Here is a 19,717-nt window from a genome sequence, read left to right on the forward strand (position 1 = left end):
AATACTGCATCTTGGCCTCTACTATCCTTCCCTCCAGTGAGCGGTCGGGCTTTATTTCCTGAAGTATGGATTGGTTGCATCTTCTGGCAGTCCAAGGCACTCTCAAACTTTCCTCCAGCACCACAGTCCAAAAGCATCTCTCTTCCTTTGCTCAGCCTTTCCTATGGTCCAGCTCTCACATCCATACAGGGAATACCATTGCTTTTACTATGCTTTTACTATTCCATTGATATATAAACCCAATATTCCTAGTTTCTAACAGACCTCACAACAAGCTTGGGCATCTTTAGTGTTTGCCTTTTTTGGTATGGGGATATAAATTGATTTTTTCCAATCTGATGTCAATTCTTGTGCTTTCCATATTTGCTGGCATATGGCATACGTGCATCACCTTGACAGCATCCTCTTTCAAGATTTTAAACAGTTCAGCTGGGATCTCGTCATCTCCTGCTGCCTTGTTATTAGCAATGCTTCTTAAGACCCATTCAACCTCACCTCTCAGGATGTTTGGTTCTATTTCACTCACCACACCGTCAAAGTTATCCTCAATACTATTATCCTTTTTATACAGATCTGCCACCTTCTCTTGATCTCTTCAGCTTCTGTTCGGTCCTTGCCTATAGAATACTGGAGTGTTCTTGGGCCCCACTAAATGCAAAGACTGAATTTTATGGAATTGTCTCATGTCAGTTAAAGTGGAATAATAGCACTATAACTATAGTGTGTAAGGAGCCCCCAGTGGTGCAGTGGGTTAAACCCTTGTGCCAGCAGGATTGAAGACCAACAGGTCACAGATTCGAATCTGGGGATAGCATGGATGAGCTCCCTCTTTCAGCTCCAGCTCCCCATGTGGGGACATGAGAGAAGTCTCCCACAAGGATGGTAGAACATCAAAAACATCAAAAACTGCACAACGTCTTTGCAGACAGCCAATTATCTCACACCAGAAGCAACTTGCAGTTTCTCAAGTTGCTCCTGACAAGAAAAAAAATTATAAGTCTAACGTAGATGATCATCAGTGGCTTTCAGTTAGTTCAAGTTGTTTCTTCCTTATTGTCCACCAGAGGGCAGCAATGTTATTTCCTAAGATTGTCATAACACTAGGTAACAAAATTTTTGTTCCTATGTTATAAATGTCGTTTCCTAATTGGTTCATTCATAAAACATGGAAAAAGTTTATTAAACTGAAATTTTTGTCCCTGTAGGACTTCCTGCATCACATTTGCTCTAGTTTTTCAATGCTTATCGCATCAAATCTCAACCAATTCAATATAGGGTTGCTGTGAGTTTTCCAGGCTGTATAGCCATGTTCCAGAAGCATTCTCTTCTGACATTTCACCCACATCTATGGCAGGCGTCCTCAGAAGTTGTGAGGTCTGTTGGAAACTAGGCAAGTGAGGTTTAGGGTGGGAGAAAGAACGCTTGTCTGCTTGAGGCAAGTGTGAATGTTGCAACTGGCCACCTTGATTAGCATTGGGTGGCCTTGCAGCTTCAAAGACTGACTGATTCCTGCCTGGGAAATCCTTTGTTGGGAGATGTTAGCTGGCTTTGATTATTTCATGTCAGGAATTCCTCTGAGTGTTGCTCTTTATTGACTGTTCTGATTTTCAAGTTTTTTTAAATACTGGTAGCCAGATTTTGTTCATGTTCATGGCTTCCTCCATTCTATTGAAATGCTTGTGGATTTCAATGGTTTCTCTTTCTAGTCTGACATGGTGGTTGCTAGAGTGGTCCAGCATTTCTGTGTTCTCAAATAATATGCTGTGTCAACAGGGGAACAACAGGAAAATTCCTGACATGAAATAATCAGGGCCAGCTAACACCTCCCAACTGGGCTTAAGTGGCTGAGAAGGGAATGAAAGGGCCTGAGGCTGTTAGGAATGGTGCGAGTTGAAGTCCAAAACACCCGGAGGGCCAAAGTTTGCCCATGCCTGGTCTACACTGTCCATATAATGCAGTTCCAAATTGCATTATATGCCAATGTAGATGGGGCCTCTGAAGTAGTTTTGCTTGTATTTTCACTCCATTTCTGATGTCAAATTGCTAAAATTAAATTACTAATACAAAATAGCTAGTATTATTATTTATCATTATTGTTCATCACGGACACATTGATTTAATGTGAGCCATGATGTGTTAAAGCAACGCTCCATCTCCTCGTTGTTAATTTCCTGTCAGACATATTGCACGGCAGAGATTTTGTTGAATGATGGCTAACATGACATGTAAACGCATGAATGACACACAATTTATCTTGTGATTTATGGCAATATTTCTGGCAATCATCTGTGAACTGAAACATACACAAAAGACTTCAGGGCTGGTTGCTCACCATCAATAATGTAAAAAAAAAGATTTATGCTTGAGCTGCTAAACAAGGAGGATTGCTTTATCATTTGGCCATGCAAGATGTGGAAAGCATGATAAATTAATTTACAAATGTATCTGTCCCATCTTTGGAACTGAAAAATGACAGACATTCAAAGCATAGCACAATTATGAATTTCAGTTGACAATGAAGAAGTTCCTGATGGCCATGAAACCATGCTTTAGAAAGTTTCTATTGATCCTCCATTGTGCATGTGGCAGGGCTCAGACTGCATTGTAGTAAGTGGTCTGTGGTTTGCTCTTCTCTCCACTTGCATGTTGTGGACTCCACTTTATAGCCCCATTTCTTAAGGTTGGCTCTGCATCTCGTGGTGCCAGAGCACAGCCTGTTCAGTGCCTTCAAAGTTGCCCCTGGGCTGAGAACAGCGGTATATAAGTAAAGTAAATAAATAAATAATAAATAAAGTTGTCCAGTCTTCAGTGTGCCCAGGAGGGAGTCTCTTATCCAATCTTAGCCACTTATTGAGGTTCTGGGTTTTAGCCTGCCACTTTTGGACTCTTGCTTGCCGAGATGTTCTTCCTACTATCTCTGTAGAGCTTAGAAAGCTATTTCACGAGTTAAGGTGTTGGCATGGTTGATATCCGAACAGAGGATGGGCTGGAGATGGCAATGTCTTATTTCTTTCATTACAGTCTGGTACTTATCAATGGTTGTCAGGTGATGAAATACCGGCTAAACAGTATAATTTCTCCAGTGGTGTAGGATGTAGACATCCTGTGATAATGCGGCATGTCTCATTAAGAGCCACATCCACTGTTTTAACGTGGTGCGATGTATTCCACACTGGGCATGCGTATTCAGCAGCAGAGTAGCAAAGTGCAAGGACAGATGTCTTCATTGTGTCACTGTCCAGAGTAAAGTTAGCTAAGGTATTGCTTTTAAACTATTCAATTTTTTCTTTTGAAGTGGTAGCTAAGAATTGTACTCTTCTATGCATGGTTTGCATATTCCTTCAGTGTGACTACAGATCAGCTTAATGTATTTCTACACAAAATCTAAAATCCAAATTTCGCCTCAAAGCTTCAGAGCTTCAAACTAAGTTTAAAAATAGAAATTATATTGTAAGTGGTTACATTAAAAAAACCATCTTGAATAGGTTTTATGGATTTCTAACCATCATATTCAAAATTTCAGAAATATCCCCCCCCCCCTTCTTATTTCAGGTTTCTTGACATTCTGGCTTTACATTAAATGCACTGGCAACAGCTGTACCTTCAGACAGAGATACAGATGTGGGAAAATAAATGACAATTCTTCAATTACATCGGATTTTCAAACACACACCCCAACCCCATTTCCTAGCATTTCAGTTTGAAACAACTGCTGAGTATACATCTTGTTGGGTTGCTGTGAGTTTTCCAGGCTGCATGGCCATGTTCCAGAAGCATTCTCTCCTGACGTTTTGTCCACATCTATAGCAGGCATCCTCAGAGGTTGTGAGGTCTGTTGGAAACAGGGCAAGTGAGGTTTATATATCTGTGGAATAATGTCCTGGGTGGGAGAAAGAACTCTTGACTGCTTGAGGCAAGTGTGAATGTGGCAATTGGCCAGCTTGATTAGCATTGAATTGCCTCGCAGCTTCAAAGTCTGTCCACTTCCTGCCTGGGGGAAAACAATCAGAGCCAGTTAACACCTCCCAACAAAGAATTCTCCCAGGCAGCAACCAGCCAGGCTTTGAAGCTCAAAGTGCATTCAATGCTAATCATGCTCATACGGGGACATGAGAGACGCCTCCCACAAGGATGATAAAAACATCAAATCATCCAGGTGTCTCCTGGGCAACGTCCTTGCAGACAGCCAATTCTCTCACACCAGAAGCGACTTGCAGTTTCTCAAGTCGCTCCTGACACGACAAGAAAAAAGCTGGCCAATTGCAATATCCACACTAGGATGCCTGCCATGTGGTCAAAATATCAGGAGTGAATGCTTCTGGAACATGGCCATACAGCCTGGAAAACTCACAGCAACCCAGTGATTCTGGCCATGAAAGCCTTTGACAACACATATATCTTGTTATTACTGTGTCCAAGTTAACTTAAGTCTCACAATGACCCTATTCTGGATTTACAAGATTTGTTGAGAGACTGTTTCCCACTGACTTCCTCTAAGAGAGTATGGTTTGGCCAAGGTCATTAATGGCAAAACTGGATTTGAACCCTGATCTTCTGAAGTCCTAGTCCAACACCCAAACCATGCTGGCTCAATGACTTTATGTGCTTGACTCCAATAGCCATATGGTATGCTAGTGGTGAGATTCAACACAATAACACGGTCCACACTGGGGAAAAAGTATGGATTTAACCAAGCTTCCTCATTTTTGCTCATAGTGGTAGATTACCATGACTCACTTGTGAGGGATGCATTGAGATCTGTACAAATGAGCATAATTAAAGATTGCCCATCGTTAAATGAGATGTATATGTGCTTGGGTGAAACACTACTCTGAGGAAGCATATCCACAAAATCTGCAACACAGTGTTACAGTGGGCTCTTGGTATCCACTGGAGTTTGGTTCTAGAACCTCCTGTGGATGCCAAAATCTGGGGATGCTTAAGTCCCATTATATTCAACGGTAAAGTAAAATGGTGTGCCTTATATTAAATGGCAAAATCAAGCTTTGCTTTTTGGATTTTAATAATAAACATTTTAAAGCCATGGGTGGTTAAATCCACAGACACATTTGAGTGAATCTTTTCTTTAGTGGTATATATCCACTAGTATTCATGCAAGGCAAATTAGGTTTCTCAGTTGTTAGACTGATATACTTGGCTATCTCTTTGAACTGTTAGGAACGGAGATTATGCCAATGCACAAAATATATAGCCGATCTTCAGAAGTGCTATTTCAGTTGTTCAAAAACATCTACTCTGCCATGAAATATATTTGGTTTCAAATCATGCTCTCAAGAGTCAAAAATAACTAGTCTTGGTTAAAAATAACATAGTTGGTTTACTTACAAACTTCATGTATTCAGCATACAGGTACATGGCTTTTCAGTTGAAAGTAAGGCATTTTGTTGCAGTCTCTTCTCTGTCTTATGTCTAATGCATAATGAACACTGACTACACAAAACAATACACGACACATGATTTAGAAGTGGAGTCTCAGTCTGAATAGTCCCAGATCTGATCACATGGTCTGCAGACCCTCCCACAACCTCAAACAACATAAAGGGAAAGCTGCATACCAAAACATGCACATACAATACAGCAAAACAGAATCATATACAAATTACTACTGGAAGCTTGAAGATGGTTGCTGTATCCAACACCTTAAATGACCAAATAAAAATGCACAAAATACAAATATCATTCAAGCTTTCAAAGCTTCACTGGCATCTTTATGAGGCAAAGATGTTAATAATCATACACGAGAGGGAAAATGATGCTGTTTGTGTTACGAGCCCACATCTTGTCTCAGATGTTACTTCTATTGTCAGTTAAGTTGATCTTGAAGGATCTCAATGCAGGCAGAGGCTACTCCTGTTCCTGGCCATGTGGGAACTAGGGGCAAAAGACAATAAAAGACAGGTAATAATTTTTTCAGCGTTACTAACAAGAGAAAAGTAAATTCCCTTAGGGTCCAGGCTGTTCCTAAATGTACTAGCCCTCTAGCAGAGTTCGGAAAGGTTACCTTTGAGGCCAAGAATGGGAGCCAGCAGGGACACCGGCTCTGAGATTCCAAAAACTAGTTGTTGTTGTTGTTGTTGTTGTTTGCCTTCAAATAATTTCTGATCCAATCTATGTTTACCCTTGATTTAAGATGTTTTCCACTGCTTTTCTCCAAGATTGTTGTTGTTGTTGTTGTTGTTATTATTATTATTATTATTATTCCTAATGCTGGGACCCCTTAATACAGTTCCTCATGTTGTGGTGACCCCAACCATAAAATTATTTTAGTTGCTACTTCATCACTATAATTTTGCTACTGTTATGAATCACAAATATCTAATATGCAGGATGTATTTTAATTTACCGGACCAAATTTGACATAAATCCCCGATACACCCAAATTTGAATACTGGTGGGGTTTTGGGGTGGGGGCTGATTTTGTCATTTGGGAGTTGTAGTTGCTGGGATTTATAGATAACCTACAATCAAAGAGCATTCTGAACTCCACCAATGATGGAATTGAACCACACTTGGCACACAGAACTCCCATGAGCAACAGAAAATACTGGAAGGATTTGGTGGGCATTGACCTTGAGTTTTGGAGTTGTAGTTCATCTACATCCAGAGAGCACTGTGGACTCAAACAATGATGGTTCTGGACCAAACTTGGCACAGATACTCAATATGCCCAAATGTGAACACTGGTGGCATTTAGGGAAAATAGACTTTGAAATTTGGGGATTGTAGTTGCTGGGATTTATCGTTCACCTATAATCAAAGAGCACCTTGAACCCCACCAACGATAAAATTGGGCCAAACTTCCCTCACAGAACCCTTATGACCAGCAGAAAATACTGGAGGGATTTGGGAGGAACTGTCCGTGATTTAGGGGAGATGTCGTTCACCTACATCAGAAGAGCACTGTGAACCCAAACATAGCAACTAATAAATCTAGTTAAGAATAGTTTGTACACATTTTGCTCTGAGAATGTCTTGAAATATAGTGAATGGTAAAGTATGTTATGCTTATTTTGCACAGTTGCCATTTGAATATGGATCTATTAGCAATGAAATTGAACTCCAGACACGTTTCATTATTTTTGAAAGTACATTTTCTGATTGTATATTAGAATTATTTGTCATATTAGGGTGTCAAATAATTAATAAAATAATTAATAAAATAATTATATCTAAAAAAGAAATGTGTGTTTTCTGGTGGTCTTTGGCGACCCCCCTGAACTCCCCCCCCCTTGTGTCCCGACCTTCAGGTTGAGAAACGCTGCGTTAGGGAGAAAGGTAGAAGTAAAGGTAAAGGTTTCCCCTGACATTAAGTCTACTCGTGTCTGACTCTGGGGGGTGGTGCTCATCTCCATTTCTAAGCCAAAGAGCCGGCATTGTCCGCAGACACCTCCAAGGTCATGTGGCCAGCAGATTAGAGAGATGGGCTAAAACGAACAAAGTGAAGTTCAGCAGAGACAAATGCAAGATACTACACTTAGGCAGAGAGAAAAAATGAAACACAAAGATACAGAATGGGGGACGATGCCTGGCTCAACAACAGTATGTGTGAAAAACATCCCCAAGGGGAAAAAGTTAAACATGAGACAAAAATGTCATGCAGTAGCTTAAAAAGCCAATGGGATTTTGGCCGGCATCAATAGAAGTCTAGTGTCTTGGTCCAGGGAAGTCATGCTGCCCCTCTATTCTGCCTTGGTCAGACCACACCTGGAATCACACTGTGTCCAATTCTGGGCACCACAATTGAAGGGAGATGTTGACTCTGAGCTGGGAAGTGGCCAGGGGAGGAAGGCTAAAATCAAGGTTCTGGAGAACAAGCCCTATGAGGAACGACTTAAAAAGCTGGGCGGTGGAGGGCCGCAGTTTGAGGATGCCTGGTATAGATGCACCCCAATTCTGAATTAGGATTTAGGTCAAGGCAGAGTTTGGGCAAGCAAAGTATTGGGTCTCCAAATCATAGAATCATGGAGTTGGAAGAGACCTCACGGGCCATCCAGTCCAACCCCATGCCAAGAAGCAGGAATATTGCATTCAAAGCACCCCTGACAGATGGCCATCCAGTCTCTGTTTAAAAGCTTCCAAAGAAGGAGCCTCTACCACACGCCGGGGCAGAGAGTTCCACTGCTGAATGGCTCTCACAGTCAGGAAATTCTTCCGCATGTTCAGATGGAATCTCATTTCTTGTAGTCTGAAGCCATTGTTCTGCATCCTAGTCTCCAGGGAAGCAGAAAACAAGCCTGCTCCCTCCTCCTTGTGACTTCCTCTCACATATTTATACATGGCTATCATGTCTCCTCTCAGCCTTCTCTTCTCCAGGCTAAACATACCCAGCTCCTCAAGCCATTCCTCATAGGGCTTGTTCTCCAGACCCTTGATCATTTTAGTTGCCCTCCTCTAAAATGATAAAAATAAAAAGAGTTGAATGGCCAGGCTGGTTGGGAACTCCTGGGATGCTGGACAAGAAAGGAAGGAAGGAGGAAGGAAGGAAGGAATGGAGGGATGCTGTAGCTCAGTGGTTCTCAACCTTCCTAATGCCGTGACTCCTTAACACAGTCCTTCATGTTGTGGTGACCCCCAACCATAACATTGTTTTTGTTGCTACTTCATAACAGTCATTTTACTACTGTTATAAATCATAATGTAAATATCTGATATGCAGGATGTATTTTCATTCACTGGACCAAACTGGGCACAAATACCCAATGCAACCACATGTAAATGCTAGTGGGGTTGGGGGAGGATTGATTTTGTAATTTGGGAGTTGTAGTTGCTGGGATTTATAGTTCACCTATAATCAAAGAGCATTCTGAACTCCACCAGTGATGGATTTGAACCTAATTTGCCACACAGAACTCCCATGACCAATGGAAAACACTGGAAGGGTTTGGTGGGTATTGACCTTGAGTTTGGGAGTTGTAGTTCACCTATATCCAGAGAGCACTGTGGACTCACGCAATGGTGGATCTGGACCAAACTTGGCACAAATACTCAATATGTGCAATGTGAACACTGGTGGAGCCTGGGGGAAATAGACCTTGACTTTTGGGAGTTGTAGTTGCTGGGATTTATAGTTCACTACAATCAAAGAACATTCTGAACTCCACCAATGACAGAATTGGCTCAAACTTCCCACATGGAATCCCCATGACCATCAGAAAATACTGTGTTTTCTGATGGTCTTTGGCGACCCCTCTGACACCCCTTCGCGACCCCCTCAGGGGTCCCGACCCCCAGGTTGAGAAACACTGCTGTAGCTGGGAGGAAAAGGAGGGCTGTAGCTTCAAGGGAAAGGAGAGAAAAGAGGGGCGGTGGGGCAGTAGAGGGCCGCAGTTTGAGGATGCTTGGCATAGATGCACCCCAATTCTGAATTAGGATTTTGGTGAAGGCAGAGTTTGGGCAAGCAAAGCATTGGGTCTCCAAACAAACAAAGTGTTGAATGGTCAGGCTGGTTGGGAACTCCTGGGATGCTGCGCAAGGAAGGAAGGAAGGAAGGAAGGGGAAAGGGAAGGGGAAGAGGGAGGGAAGGGAAGGAAGGGAAGAGAAGGGAAGGATGCTGTGGCTTGGGGCTGGGAGGAAAAGGAGGGCTGTAGCTTCAAGGGAAAGGAGAGAAAAGAGGGGCGGTGGGGCGGTGGAGGGCCGCAGTTTGAGGATGCTTGGCATAGATGCACCCCAATTCTGAATTAGGATTTTGGTGAAGGCAGAGTTTGGGCAAGCAAAGCATTGGGTCTCCAAACAAACAAATTGTTGAATGGCCAGGCTGGTTGGGAACTCCTGGGATGCTGCGCAAGGAAGGAAGGAAGGAAGGAAGGAAGGAAGGAAGGAAGGAAGGAAGGAAGGAAGGATGGATGGATGGAAGGAAGGAAGGAAGGAAGGAAGGGGAAAGGGAAAGGGAAAGGGAAAGGGAAAGGGAAGGGGAAGGGGAAGGGGAAGGGGAAGAGGAAGGGAAGGGAAGGAAGGGAAGAGAAGGGAGGGATGCTGTGGCTTGGGGCTGGGAGGAAAAGGAGGGCTGTAGCTTCAAGGGAAAAGAAAGGAGGGGCGTAGGGGAGAAAGAAGGGACTCCAAAGCAAGAGGTCAAGGAGAGCCCTCTGTGTCCGGCTGGGAGGGAGCAGGGAAGGGGGAGGAAGGGGGAGAGAGAGGAGGGAAGAAAGACAAGAGAGAGAGAGACCCATCCCTATCCTTTTCTTTAGAGCACGCTGCGAGCAGGAGAGAGAGAGAGAGAGAGAGAGAGAAAAGAAGGAGCAGCAAAGGCTCATCTGCTACTTGGTCATCCCTCGCCGGCTCCCAAGCAACAAAGAGCGGAGCCTTGTCCCCGGCTCTGCTTTCCTCTCCAAATGAGCGACTCCTGAGCAAGGGAAGGAGCCCAACTCCCCAAGAGTTCCCCAAGAGGGAAGGTAGGACTCCCTCCCAATACCTATGAAAGAGAGAAAGTGGCTGGAACAGGGAGGGAAAGCAGGGAGCCGAGGAGGTGGCTGCTGGTGAGGAGGAATCCAGGCAGAAAGGAGTTTCAGTGGCTCAGAGAAGAGCAGGGGTGTACCTACAGAAGGGGAGGGAGGACTGCTTTCTCTCCAACTGGAACTGTTTGCTTTCCCCCTTTGAATGAACTTACTTTTGGGCAGAGGCTGGATCTACACTACCACCTAATTCATTTTGAAGTGCATGATGTGAATCTACTGACCACATGCAGTTTCAAATGCACTCTATGGCATCAGAGAGAGATGCCAGGTTTTTGTCTGCTTAGGGATACACCTTGGAGCACATCTTCACTGTACAATGAGTGCACTTTGATCCCACTTGAACTTTACAATGCTGTTGGATCCTGGGATTTGCAGTTTGGTGAAGCACCAGCAGTCTTTGGCAGAGAAAGCCACAGACCTTGTAAAACTGCAACTTCCAGGATAGTGCAACATTGAATCAAAGTGAGGTCGAATTTTATAGTTTACTAGCCGTCGCTTGCCATGTGTTGCTGTGGCCCAGTCTGTGTATATATGTTTTGTGTGTGTATATAAGTGTGTTTGCATATATATGTGGTTTTGAGCATGTGTGGTAATGTATTTTTTGTTTTTTGGCTTTTAAAGTCTCTTCTGCTGTGCTTTTCAATGTTTTTATGAATGATAGTCACTTGTTGGCCTGATATGTGTATTGTGTCCAAATTTGGTGTCAATTCTTCTAGTGGGTTTTGAGTTATGTTAATCCCACAAATGAACATATTTGTGTGTTTGCATATATTGTGGTTTTGCGCATGTGTTGTAATGTATTTTTTGGTTTTGGGGTTTTAAGTCTCTTCTGCTGTGCTTTTCAATGTTTTTATGAGTGATGGTCACTCGTTGGCCAGATAGGTGTATTGTGTCCAGTTTTGGTGTCAATTCGTCCAGTGGTTTTTGAGTTATGTTAATCCCACAAACAAACATTACATCTTTATATAGATGCAGTGTAGATCAGACATGGTCAAACTTCGGCCTTCCAGGTGTTTTGGACTTCAACTCTCACAATTCCGGTAGGCTGTTAGGAATTATGTTAGTTGAAGGCCGAAGCACCTGGAAGGTTGAAGTTTGCCCATGACTGACGTAGATAGACCCTTGCTTGGGGGAAAAATATTTTGTAGCCAACTTTGTGGGATTTTTAGTGCATGCTCTGTGATATAGAAGGGATCTGGGTGGACATAGTGAATGGCAGGAGCATTAAAATGAACTTGGTAGACTATTGTATTATATTATATTAATATATATTATAATATTATAATATTATGTTATATTCTTATATTAGTATTATATTATATATGTCAGAATATATATATATAATATATAATATTATAATGTAATTTTTTTGTCGTGTCAGGAGCGACTTGATACTATTATAATGTAATATAATAATATTATAACATATATTACTATAATATTATATAAGAATATATAAAAAATTATAACACACATATATAAATATAACATATCGGAGTGACCTGGATTATGATTGCGCATAGCGTGGTTTTATAGTGATTGTAAGGTCTTTACAATGTTTTAATGTCCTTCAATCTTGATCTTAATTTTTAATTCAAATATTTATTTTAATTGTATATTGTTGTTAAGGCATTGAATTATTGCCTATCTGTAAGCCACCTTGAGTCCCCTTCGGGGCAGAGAAGGGCGGGATATAAATATTATATAATATATATTATATATATATAATATTTATATCCTGCCCTTCTCTGCCCCGAAGGGGACTCAAGGTGGCTTACAGATAGGCAATAATTCAATGCCTTAACAACAATATACAATGCCTTAACAACAATATACCAAAGCAGCTCACAAACATAATACAATACAAATCAAAGCACATTTAACATAAAATACAAGACAAAAACCACACAAAGCATAATCATGTCTAGAAATAAGATATAAATAATTATAAGCATTAAAAACATTTAAAAGCAATTACAAAAATTGTGGGGACTCATCAGTTGTTAAGAGAAGTCTCCATACAAAAATGTAATTTTCTTTGCCAAAGAGAGCTGGTGCCTCAACAAACTACAAATCACAGTATCCCATAGCATTGAGCCAGAGCAGTTCAAGTGTGCCAAACTGCATTCATTTGATGTGCCACTTGTTCTTCTGTGCATCAGGAGTGCACTTTTCCAAAGCAGCCAGGTTTCCAATTCCTGGCTCTCAGGATTGTTTCCCCTTAGTAACAAAACGGAAAAGAGAGGTGGTAAATGAGGATGTGGAAGCAAAGTGAAAGGCTTTCCAAATTCCAGGCTAATTGAGTGCTGGAAAGGGGTTGGAAAGGCAGACACACATGGAGCCAAGGCAGTTGGGGTCCTTGCAAATCAAGGGAATGGTGCCCACTTTAACTGCCATGGCACACTGCTAGGGAATCCTTGGAGCTGCAGTTTGGTACGGCACCAACACTCTTTGGCAGAGAAGGCCTTGTAAAACTACAACTCCCGAGATCCCAGAACATTGGCTGCGGGTAGAGGGCAAAGGAACCAAAAGCTCCTCTGGAAGCTTCACTGTTGCTCTTTTTCAACCATCTCTGAACTTTCCTACCAGAACAGAGAAGTCACTTCCTTTGTGATGAGTTGCCAGTGGTGTTCTTTCCTGAAAGCAATTTTTCATCACTGTGTGTTTCTCTGCAACCTGTGTGGTGCTTTTACCTCATCCCTTTGGGTTTTGGGCCCCCTCTGTCATTTCTTAGAAGGCTTGAAGTCATAGGTAGCAGAAGCAAATTTTATCTTGAGGCCAAACCAGAACATTGGCTGCCTCTACACTGTAGAATTAATGCAGTTTGACACCACTTTAATTGTCATGGCTCAGTGTTGTGGAGCCCCCGGTGGCACAATGTGTTAAACCCTTTTGCTGGCAGGACTGCTGACCGAATGGTTGGTAGTTTGAATCCGGAGAAGGGGTGAGCTCCTGTCTGTCAGCCCCAGTTTCCTGTGCGGGACATGAGAGAAGCCTCTTTACAGGATGGTAAAACATCAATCAACCGGGCGTCCCCTGGGCAACGTCCTTGCAGACAGCCAATTCTCTCGCATCAGAAGCAATTTGCAGTTTCTCAAGTCACTTCTGACATGAAAAAAATAGTGTTGTGGAATCCTAGAAGCTGTAGTTTGGTGATACATCAGCACTCTTTGGAAGAGAAGCTTGACAATCTTGGAAAACTACAACTCCAAAGATTCTATGACATTGGGCCATTCCTGTTCAAGTGGCGTCAAACAGCATTAAATCTACAAGGTACATGTACTCATAGAAAGCGTGAAAAAGTTTTATCGTAAAGTCAACCCAAACATCATTTTATCTGTCATTTATTAAGATTGAATAGAAGGTTTTAAAATGTTGTTGATCTTGTTACATTATATATTTTGGTTATTGCTTTAGATTTGCATCCCTGATGTGCGACATCGAGGATATTCTCCGAATCTTGTTTTATCCTCACCTCTCCCGTTTTCTTTCCAACTTCATGTGATCCTTATTTCAGTGCTCAGATTTATTAGTAAGAGGATTGACTTAGGGAATGGAGGGAGAATAGATGTATTAGAAGCACAATTTTAAATGCTGTAATATTGTATATATTGTGAAGATTTATTAATATTATATATATATATATATATATATATATATATAGCACTCAAAAAGCAGGGGAATTTCAGACAAGAATCAATCAAGGCCTCCCAACAAAGGATTCTCCTAGGCAGAAATCAACTAGGCTTTGAAGCTGCAAGGCCATTTAATGCTAATCAAGGTAGCCAATTGCAATATTCATACTTGCCTCAAGCAGACAAGAGTTGTTTCTCCCATGCTGGAGATTCCTCAGATTTATAAACCCCACTTGCCGAGTTTCCAACACACCCCTCAATCTCTGAGGATGCCTACCATAGATGTGGGCGAAACATCAGGAGAGAGTGCTTCTGGAACATGGCCATACAGCCCAAAAAACTCACAGCAACCCATTGCAGATGTTCTTTACATGGTTTCCTGTTTCTTCAAAGCCATTGATTTATTTGAGTGATGTCTTTGTCTAATTTCACCTTGGTCTGCATTTGTATGTTGATTTGATTCTTCCGTTATTTATCCTTAACGCAGCCCTCATATGTTGGCTGTTTTGTGGTTGCCATTTGCGTGTGGCGTGTGTCGCCCTTGGTTTATCATTCCATCTTCTCTGTTTTATGGCTTGTCACGAAATATAAACCTTTAACAAAAATCCCCTGAGAAAGAAAAACAATGGAAGCGCCTTGTGGCACCATAAAAACACATTTATTGTAGCCGGAGTTTTATTAGGAAAGAGCTTCTTTCTTCCTCTGCCTTGGTCCTGTTGGTGGAATTCCCTCCTCCGGAGATTGAAAATATCCAACACTTTCCAGCAGACAGCCTTGGCAATATGAACCAGGGAAAGGGAGGCAATAAAGTTGTAGGTCTACATCAGAGGAAGGGGTTAAAGAGCCCCCTTTGTTGTCTGGAAGCCAGCAGCCCAGCGCACAGCTCGGTGTGCTTAATCCATGGGGCTTAAGTGCACATAACTGTGCCATGGATTGTAGCCATTGTCTTCCAAAAACAGTCCGTCTTTGTCAGGCCAAAGGCTTGCCGTGATTGAGTCCATAGGCTCCTAAGCCACAGAGTTGCTATCAAATGTTGCTCCCTTCTTCTTTTGACCCGGGAGAGAATGGTTTCCAACACAGGCTCTGGACTGCATTATTTATACATGCTGGATTCGAAAAGGAAAGCCACACAATATGAGGAGTATAGAAAAAGAATTGTGCTGGCCGCGTGTAGCATGAGCAGAGCTTGGAAAAGTTAGTTTCTTGATTGCACTCAAACTTTATGGGAGTTTAAATAAATTTGGTGGAAAGCAATGAATGGAACCAGTTTAAAATTGACTACTTATTTATAGTGTCAGAAGCAAATTGAGAATACAAACAAAGTTAAAACTTGGCATTATGTTAAATTTCCTTTGACCAGAAGCTGGCCACTTGGAGTGCCTCTGGTGTCACTCTAAGGCGGTCCTCCATTGTGCATCTGGCTCAGACTTCCATTGTTGTAAGTGGTCTGTGGTTTGCTCTTCTCTGCACTTGCATGTCGTGGACTCCACTTTGTGGCCCCATTTCTTAAGATTGGCTCTGCATTTCATGGTGCCAGAGTGCAGTCTATTCAGCACTTTCCAAGTCACCTAGTCCTCTATGTACCCAGGAGGGAGTTTCTCATCTGGTATCAGCCACTAATTGAGGTTCCAGGTTTTAGCCAGCCACTTTTGGACTCTTGCTTGCTGAGGTGTTCTGGTGACTATCTCTGTAGCTCTTAGAAAGCTATTTCTTGATTTAAGACTTTGGTATACTGACTAATATCCATACAGAGGACAGACCGGAGATGTCCACATCTTGGTCCTTTCATTACTGGCTGCTACTTCCTGGCAGATATCAGATGCCGCAATACCAGCTAAGCAGTATAATTTATCCAGTGGTGAAATTGACTAGCAAGCAGCCTTAGTATCATGGTTTTAAAGTCTGGAAATCGAGTGGAATTACCTCAAATCATAAAACTATTTGGAATTATTCCTTAATCACCAATTGGAAAGTGTAGGTATGGCATACAGGAAGATACACCTCAAGGTTTTTTGTGTATTTCCAATCCCACACACACACACTGGCATGCCTACATGTTGATTTGTGGAAACCCTATCAATTTTGTAAAATTTTCTTCACAAGATAGACTCAGAGTTGGTTTGCCATCACCTTCCTCTGAAATGGGCCTACAGTTTTTTTTATTTACTTTGGTTTATATCCATAGCCTGCAGGGAAGAACACTGGATTTCACTGTTAAATAACGGTATCATTTTCATTACCCTGCCCCATAGGCAAATACCCGAATCAATATATCTTGCTTCAATACTGTCCAGATAACATTCAGGGCCCTTCCATGCAGCCCTATATCCCAGAATATCAAGGCAAAAAACCTTGCTTTGAACACTGAAATTGTGGTAGAAAAATGCAACATTTAATGTATTGAATTTGCATAATTAAAATGCAAGTCAGCATAATAGACATAATGCTCATGATTTGCATCCTATGCAAGTTAGATGCCCAGATTCGAGGGGCTAAAGATAAATATAAAGGTTTCCCCTGACATTAAGTCTGATTGTGTCCAACTCTGAGGGTGGTGCATATCTCCATTTCTAAGCCAAAAAGCCGGCGTTGTCCATAGATACCTCCAAGGTCATGCAGCCGGCATGACGGCATGGAGCGCCATTACCTTCCCGCAGAAGCGGTAGCTATTGATCTACTCACATTTGAATGTTGCATGTTTCAAACGGCTAGGTTGGCAGAAGCTGGGGCTAACAGCGGGAGCTCATCCCGCTCCCTGGATTTGAACTGCCAACCTTTTGGTCAGCAGGTTCAGCAGCTCAGTTTAAGCCCTGTTTAGTGTGGCAGGGACCACTTTGCCCGTATGGTGCCTTTTAGAAGTAGTTTAGGGTCTCTTTAGTGTGTGCCAGGAGCCACTTTGCCCGTATGGTGTCTTTTAGAAGTAGTTTAGGGTCTCTTTAATGTGTGCCAGAGGCCACTTTGCCTCACAATGGGATTTACTTCTGATTTGAATGCATAAGCTTGCAAACAGCCCCGGGACTGAATCCTCCAGGATTCAGGAAGATCCGAAGATGTTCAAGGTCTAAGGACGGGTATGATAACTGACTTTCGGACTAGGAAGCAACAGAAACGCAAGGTTGGGAAGGACTGTGTGGAATGTGTCCTCCTGGCAAAAGTTGTGCTTAGCTGGCAGGAACACCCAACGGAAGCAATATATACTTCAGTCAATGGCCACAACTCAGGACTCACTTCTCTACCAGGGAAGGAAAGGGCTCAAGCAGAAACTGACTTCACAGAGAGGCAAATTGAAGTCTGTTTGTCAAATCACTTGGCCGAGATCATGCTCGCAAGGGAAAGCTGGGGATGCATTCTTCACAGCATAGCCACACATTGCTTTGACATCTAAACATATTCATATCCTATACCTGGATTCCTTTGGGAAACTAGGTTTCCAAGTCATGGCTGAAAAAGTGATGTGTATGTACGAGATCTCCTAGATCTGTCCATAAAGAGGAGGAAGAACTAAGGACCCTTTCACACAGCCATATAACCCAGAATATCCAGGCAGATAATCCATAATATCTGCCTTGAACTGGGTTATCTGAGTCCACACTGCCAGATAATCCAGTTCAATGTGGATTTTAGACAGTCGTGTGGAAGGGACCTAAGTAGCATGGCAGCATAAGAACCTAGCCTTTACAATTGACAGCAACAAGCAACTGGCGTTCATGAACTTGAGATCTGGCCTGGAAAGTGTTTGTGTGTGTGTAGGTAGGGGAAATGATGGAAGAGGGACAAGCAGGATGGTACATTATTTTGGCTACCAAGCAACCCCAGAAAGGGAGAGTTGTGGCTCGTAGCCTATAAAGCACAGGATAGGTGCCATAATCGTGATAACAGTGTGTGTATCCAGACTGACTGAAATGTCCAAAACGTCCCAGATTTTGTTCCTGTACTTTCTAATGTTATTTTCTTGATCTATACACATCCTGCTTCTGCCGGAATATTTGCTGTTCCGATTTGGTACAATCAGATCTTTTTATACTACCCTCTCAAGGTTGGTTGGTTTTAACCTATCACAAAACCAGGAAGAACAGGAACAAAATTAGGGACTTTTTGTTCAGTCTGGATGCACCTAATGGCAATGATAATACAGTCTACTGCCTGGATGCACCCAATGATGATGATAATACTGTCGACAGTCAACATTTGAGTTTTTTACTTTTCCAGATTTAATTATTTGTGGATTTGATCTCTAGGTCTTCTATTTTGATTCTATGGTCATTTTCCCATGGAAGTTGACTACAGAGTTATGTTAAAGGATCTGGAGATTGCTAGAGAGATTATATTTTTTAGGCATTTGTAGGTCATCCAGTAGAAGTAGACCTTAGCATCATGATAGAGGATCTGGAGATTCTAGAGAGGTGTTCTCTCAGGTAAAAAGAATAACATTTTTGAGTTGCTGTGAGTTTTCCAGGCTGTATGGCCACGTTCCAGAAGCATTCTCACCTGACGTTTCACCCACATCTATGGCAGGCATCCTCAGAGGTTGTGAGGTCTGTTGGAAACTAGGCAAGTGAGGTTTATATATCTGTGGAAGGTCCAGGGTGGGAGAAAGAACTCTTGTCTGCTTGAGACAAGTGTGAATATTGCATTTAGCCACCTTGATTAGCATTTAATGGCCTTGCAGCTTCAAAGCCTGCCTGCTTCCTGCCTGGGGGAAATCCTTTGTTGGGAGGTGTTAGCTGGCCCTGATTGTTTAATGTCTGGATTTCTCAAGTTTTGCTCTTTATTTACTGTCCTGATTTTAGAGTTTTTTTAAATACTGGGAGCCAGATTTTATTCATTTTCATGGTTTCCCCCTTTCTGTTGAAATTGTCCATATGCTTGTGGATTTCAAAGGGCTTATCTGTGTAGCCTGATATGGTGGCTGATAGAGTTGTCCAACATTTGTGTTCTCAAATAATATGCTGTGTCCAGGTTGGTTCATCAGGTGCTCTGCTATGGCTGACTTCTCAAGTTGAGTTAGTGTGCTGTGCCTTTCCTGTTTCTTGATTCGTGTTTTGGCAGTGCTGCGTTTGGTGGTCCCTATGTAGACTCGTCCACAGTTGCATGGTGTCTGGTAGACTCCTGCAGAGGTGAGAGGGGATCCCTCTTGTCTTTTGCTGAGCATAGCATTTGTTGGATGTTCTTAGTGGGTCTGTAGATAGTTTGTAAGTTGTGTTTCTTCATCAGCTTCCCTTGCCATACATCAAGTGGTTTCCTTGGTGTATGGCAAGAACACTTTTCATCTGGGTAGATCTTTGTCTTTATTCTCGTGGCTTGTTCTTGGTCTTGCACCTCTTCTGATGTCTGTGGTGGAGTATCTATTGGCCTATAGAGCCTAGTAGATCAGGAGCTCCCGGTGGCACAGTGGGTTAAACCCTTGTGCTGGCAGGACTGAAGACCCACAGGTCAGAGGTTCGAATCCACAGATGAACTCCCTCTGTCAGCTCCGGCTCTCAATGTGGGGACATGAAAGAAGCCTCCCACAAAGATGGTAAAACATCAGAACATCCGGGCATCCCCTGGGCAACATCCTTGCAGACACCAGAAGCGACTTGCAATTTCTCAAGTGCAATTTCTCAAGTC

At 42.4% G+C, this 19,717-nt stretch overlaps 1 protein-coding gene across 1 annotated transcript in view; it reads left to right on the forward strand.

Annotated features, from left to right (window-relative positions):
• The first annotated feature begins 10,054 nt into the window (after positions 1-10,054).
• GREB1 (growth regulating estrogen receptor binding 1) overlaps positions 10,055-19,717 on the forward strand; it is a 104,479-nt gene continuing 94,816 nt past the window's right edge. Inside the window, exon 1 of the mRNA XM_067468642.1 lies at positions 10,055-10,409. The gene's annotated coding sequence lies outside the window, so the exon portion shown is untranslated. The remainder of the gene's footprint in view (positions 10,410-19,717) is intronic.

This window comes from Anolis sagrei, chromosome 1 (genome assembly GCF_037176765.1).
Source record: "Anolis sagrei isolate rAnoSag1 chromosome 1, rAnoSag1.mat, whole genome shotgun sequence".
Taxonomy (NCBI): domain Eukaryota; kingdom Metazoa; phylum Chordata; class Lepidosauria; order Squamata; family Dactyloidae; genus Anolis; species Anolis sagrei.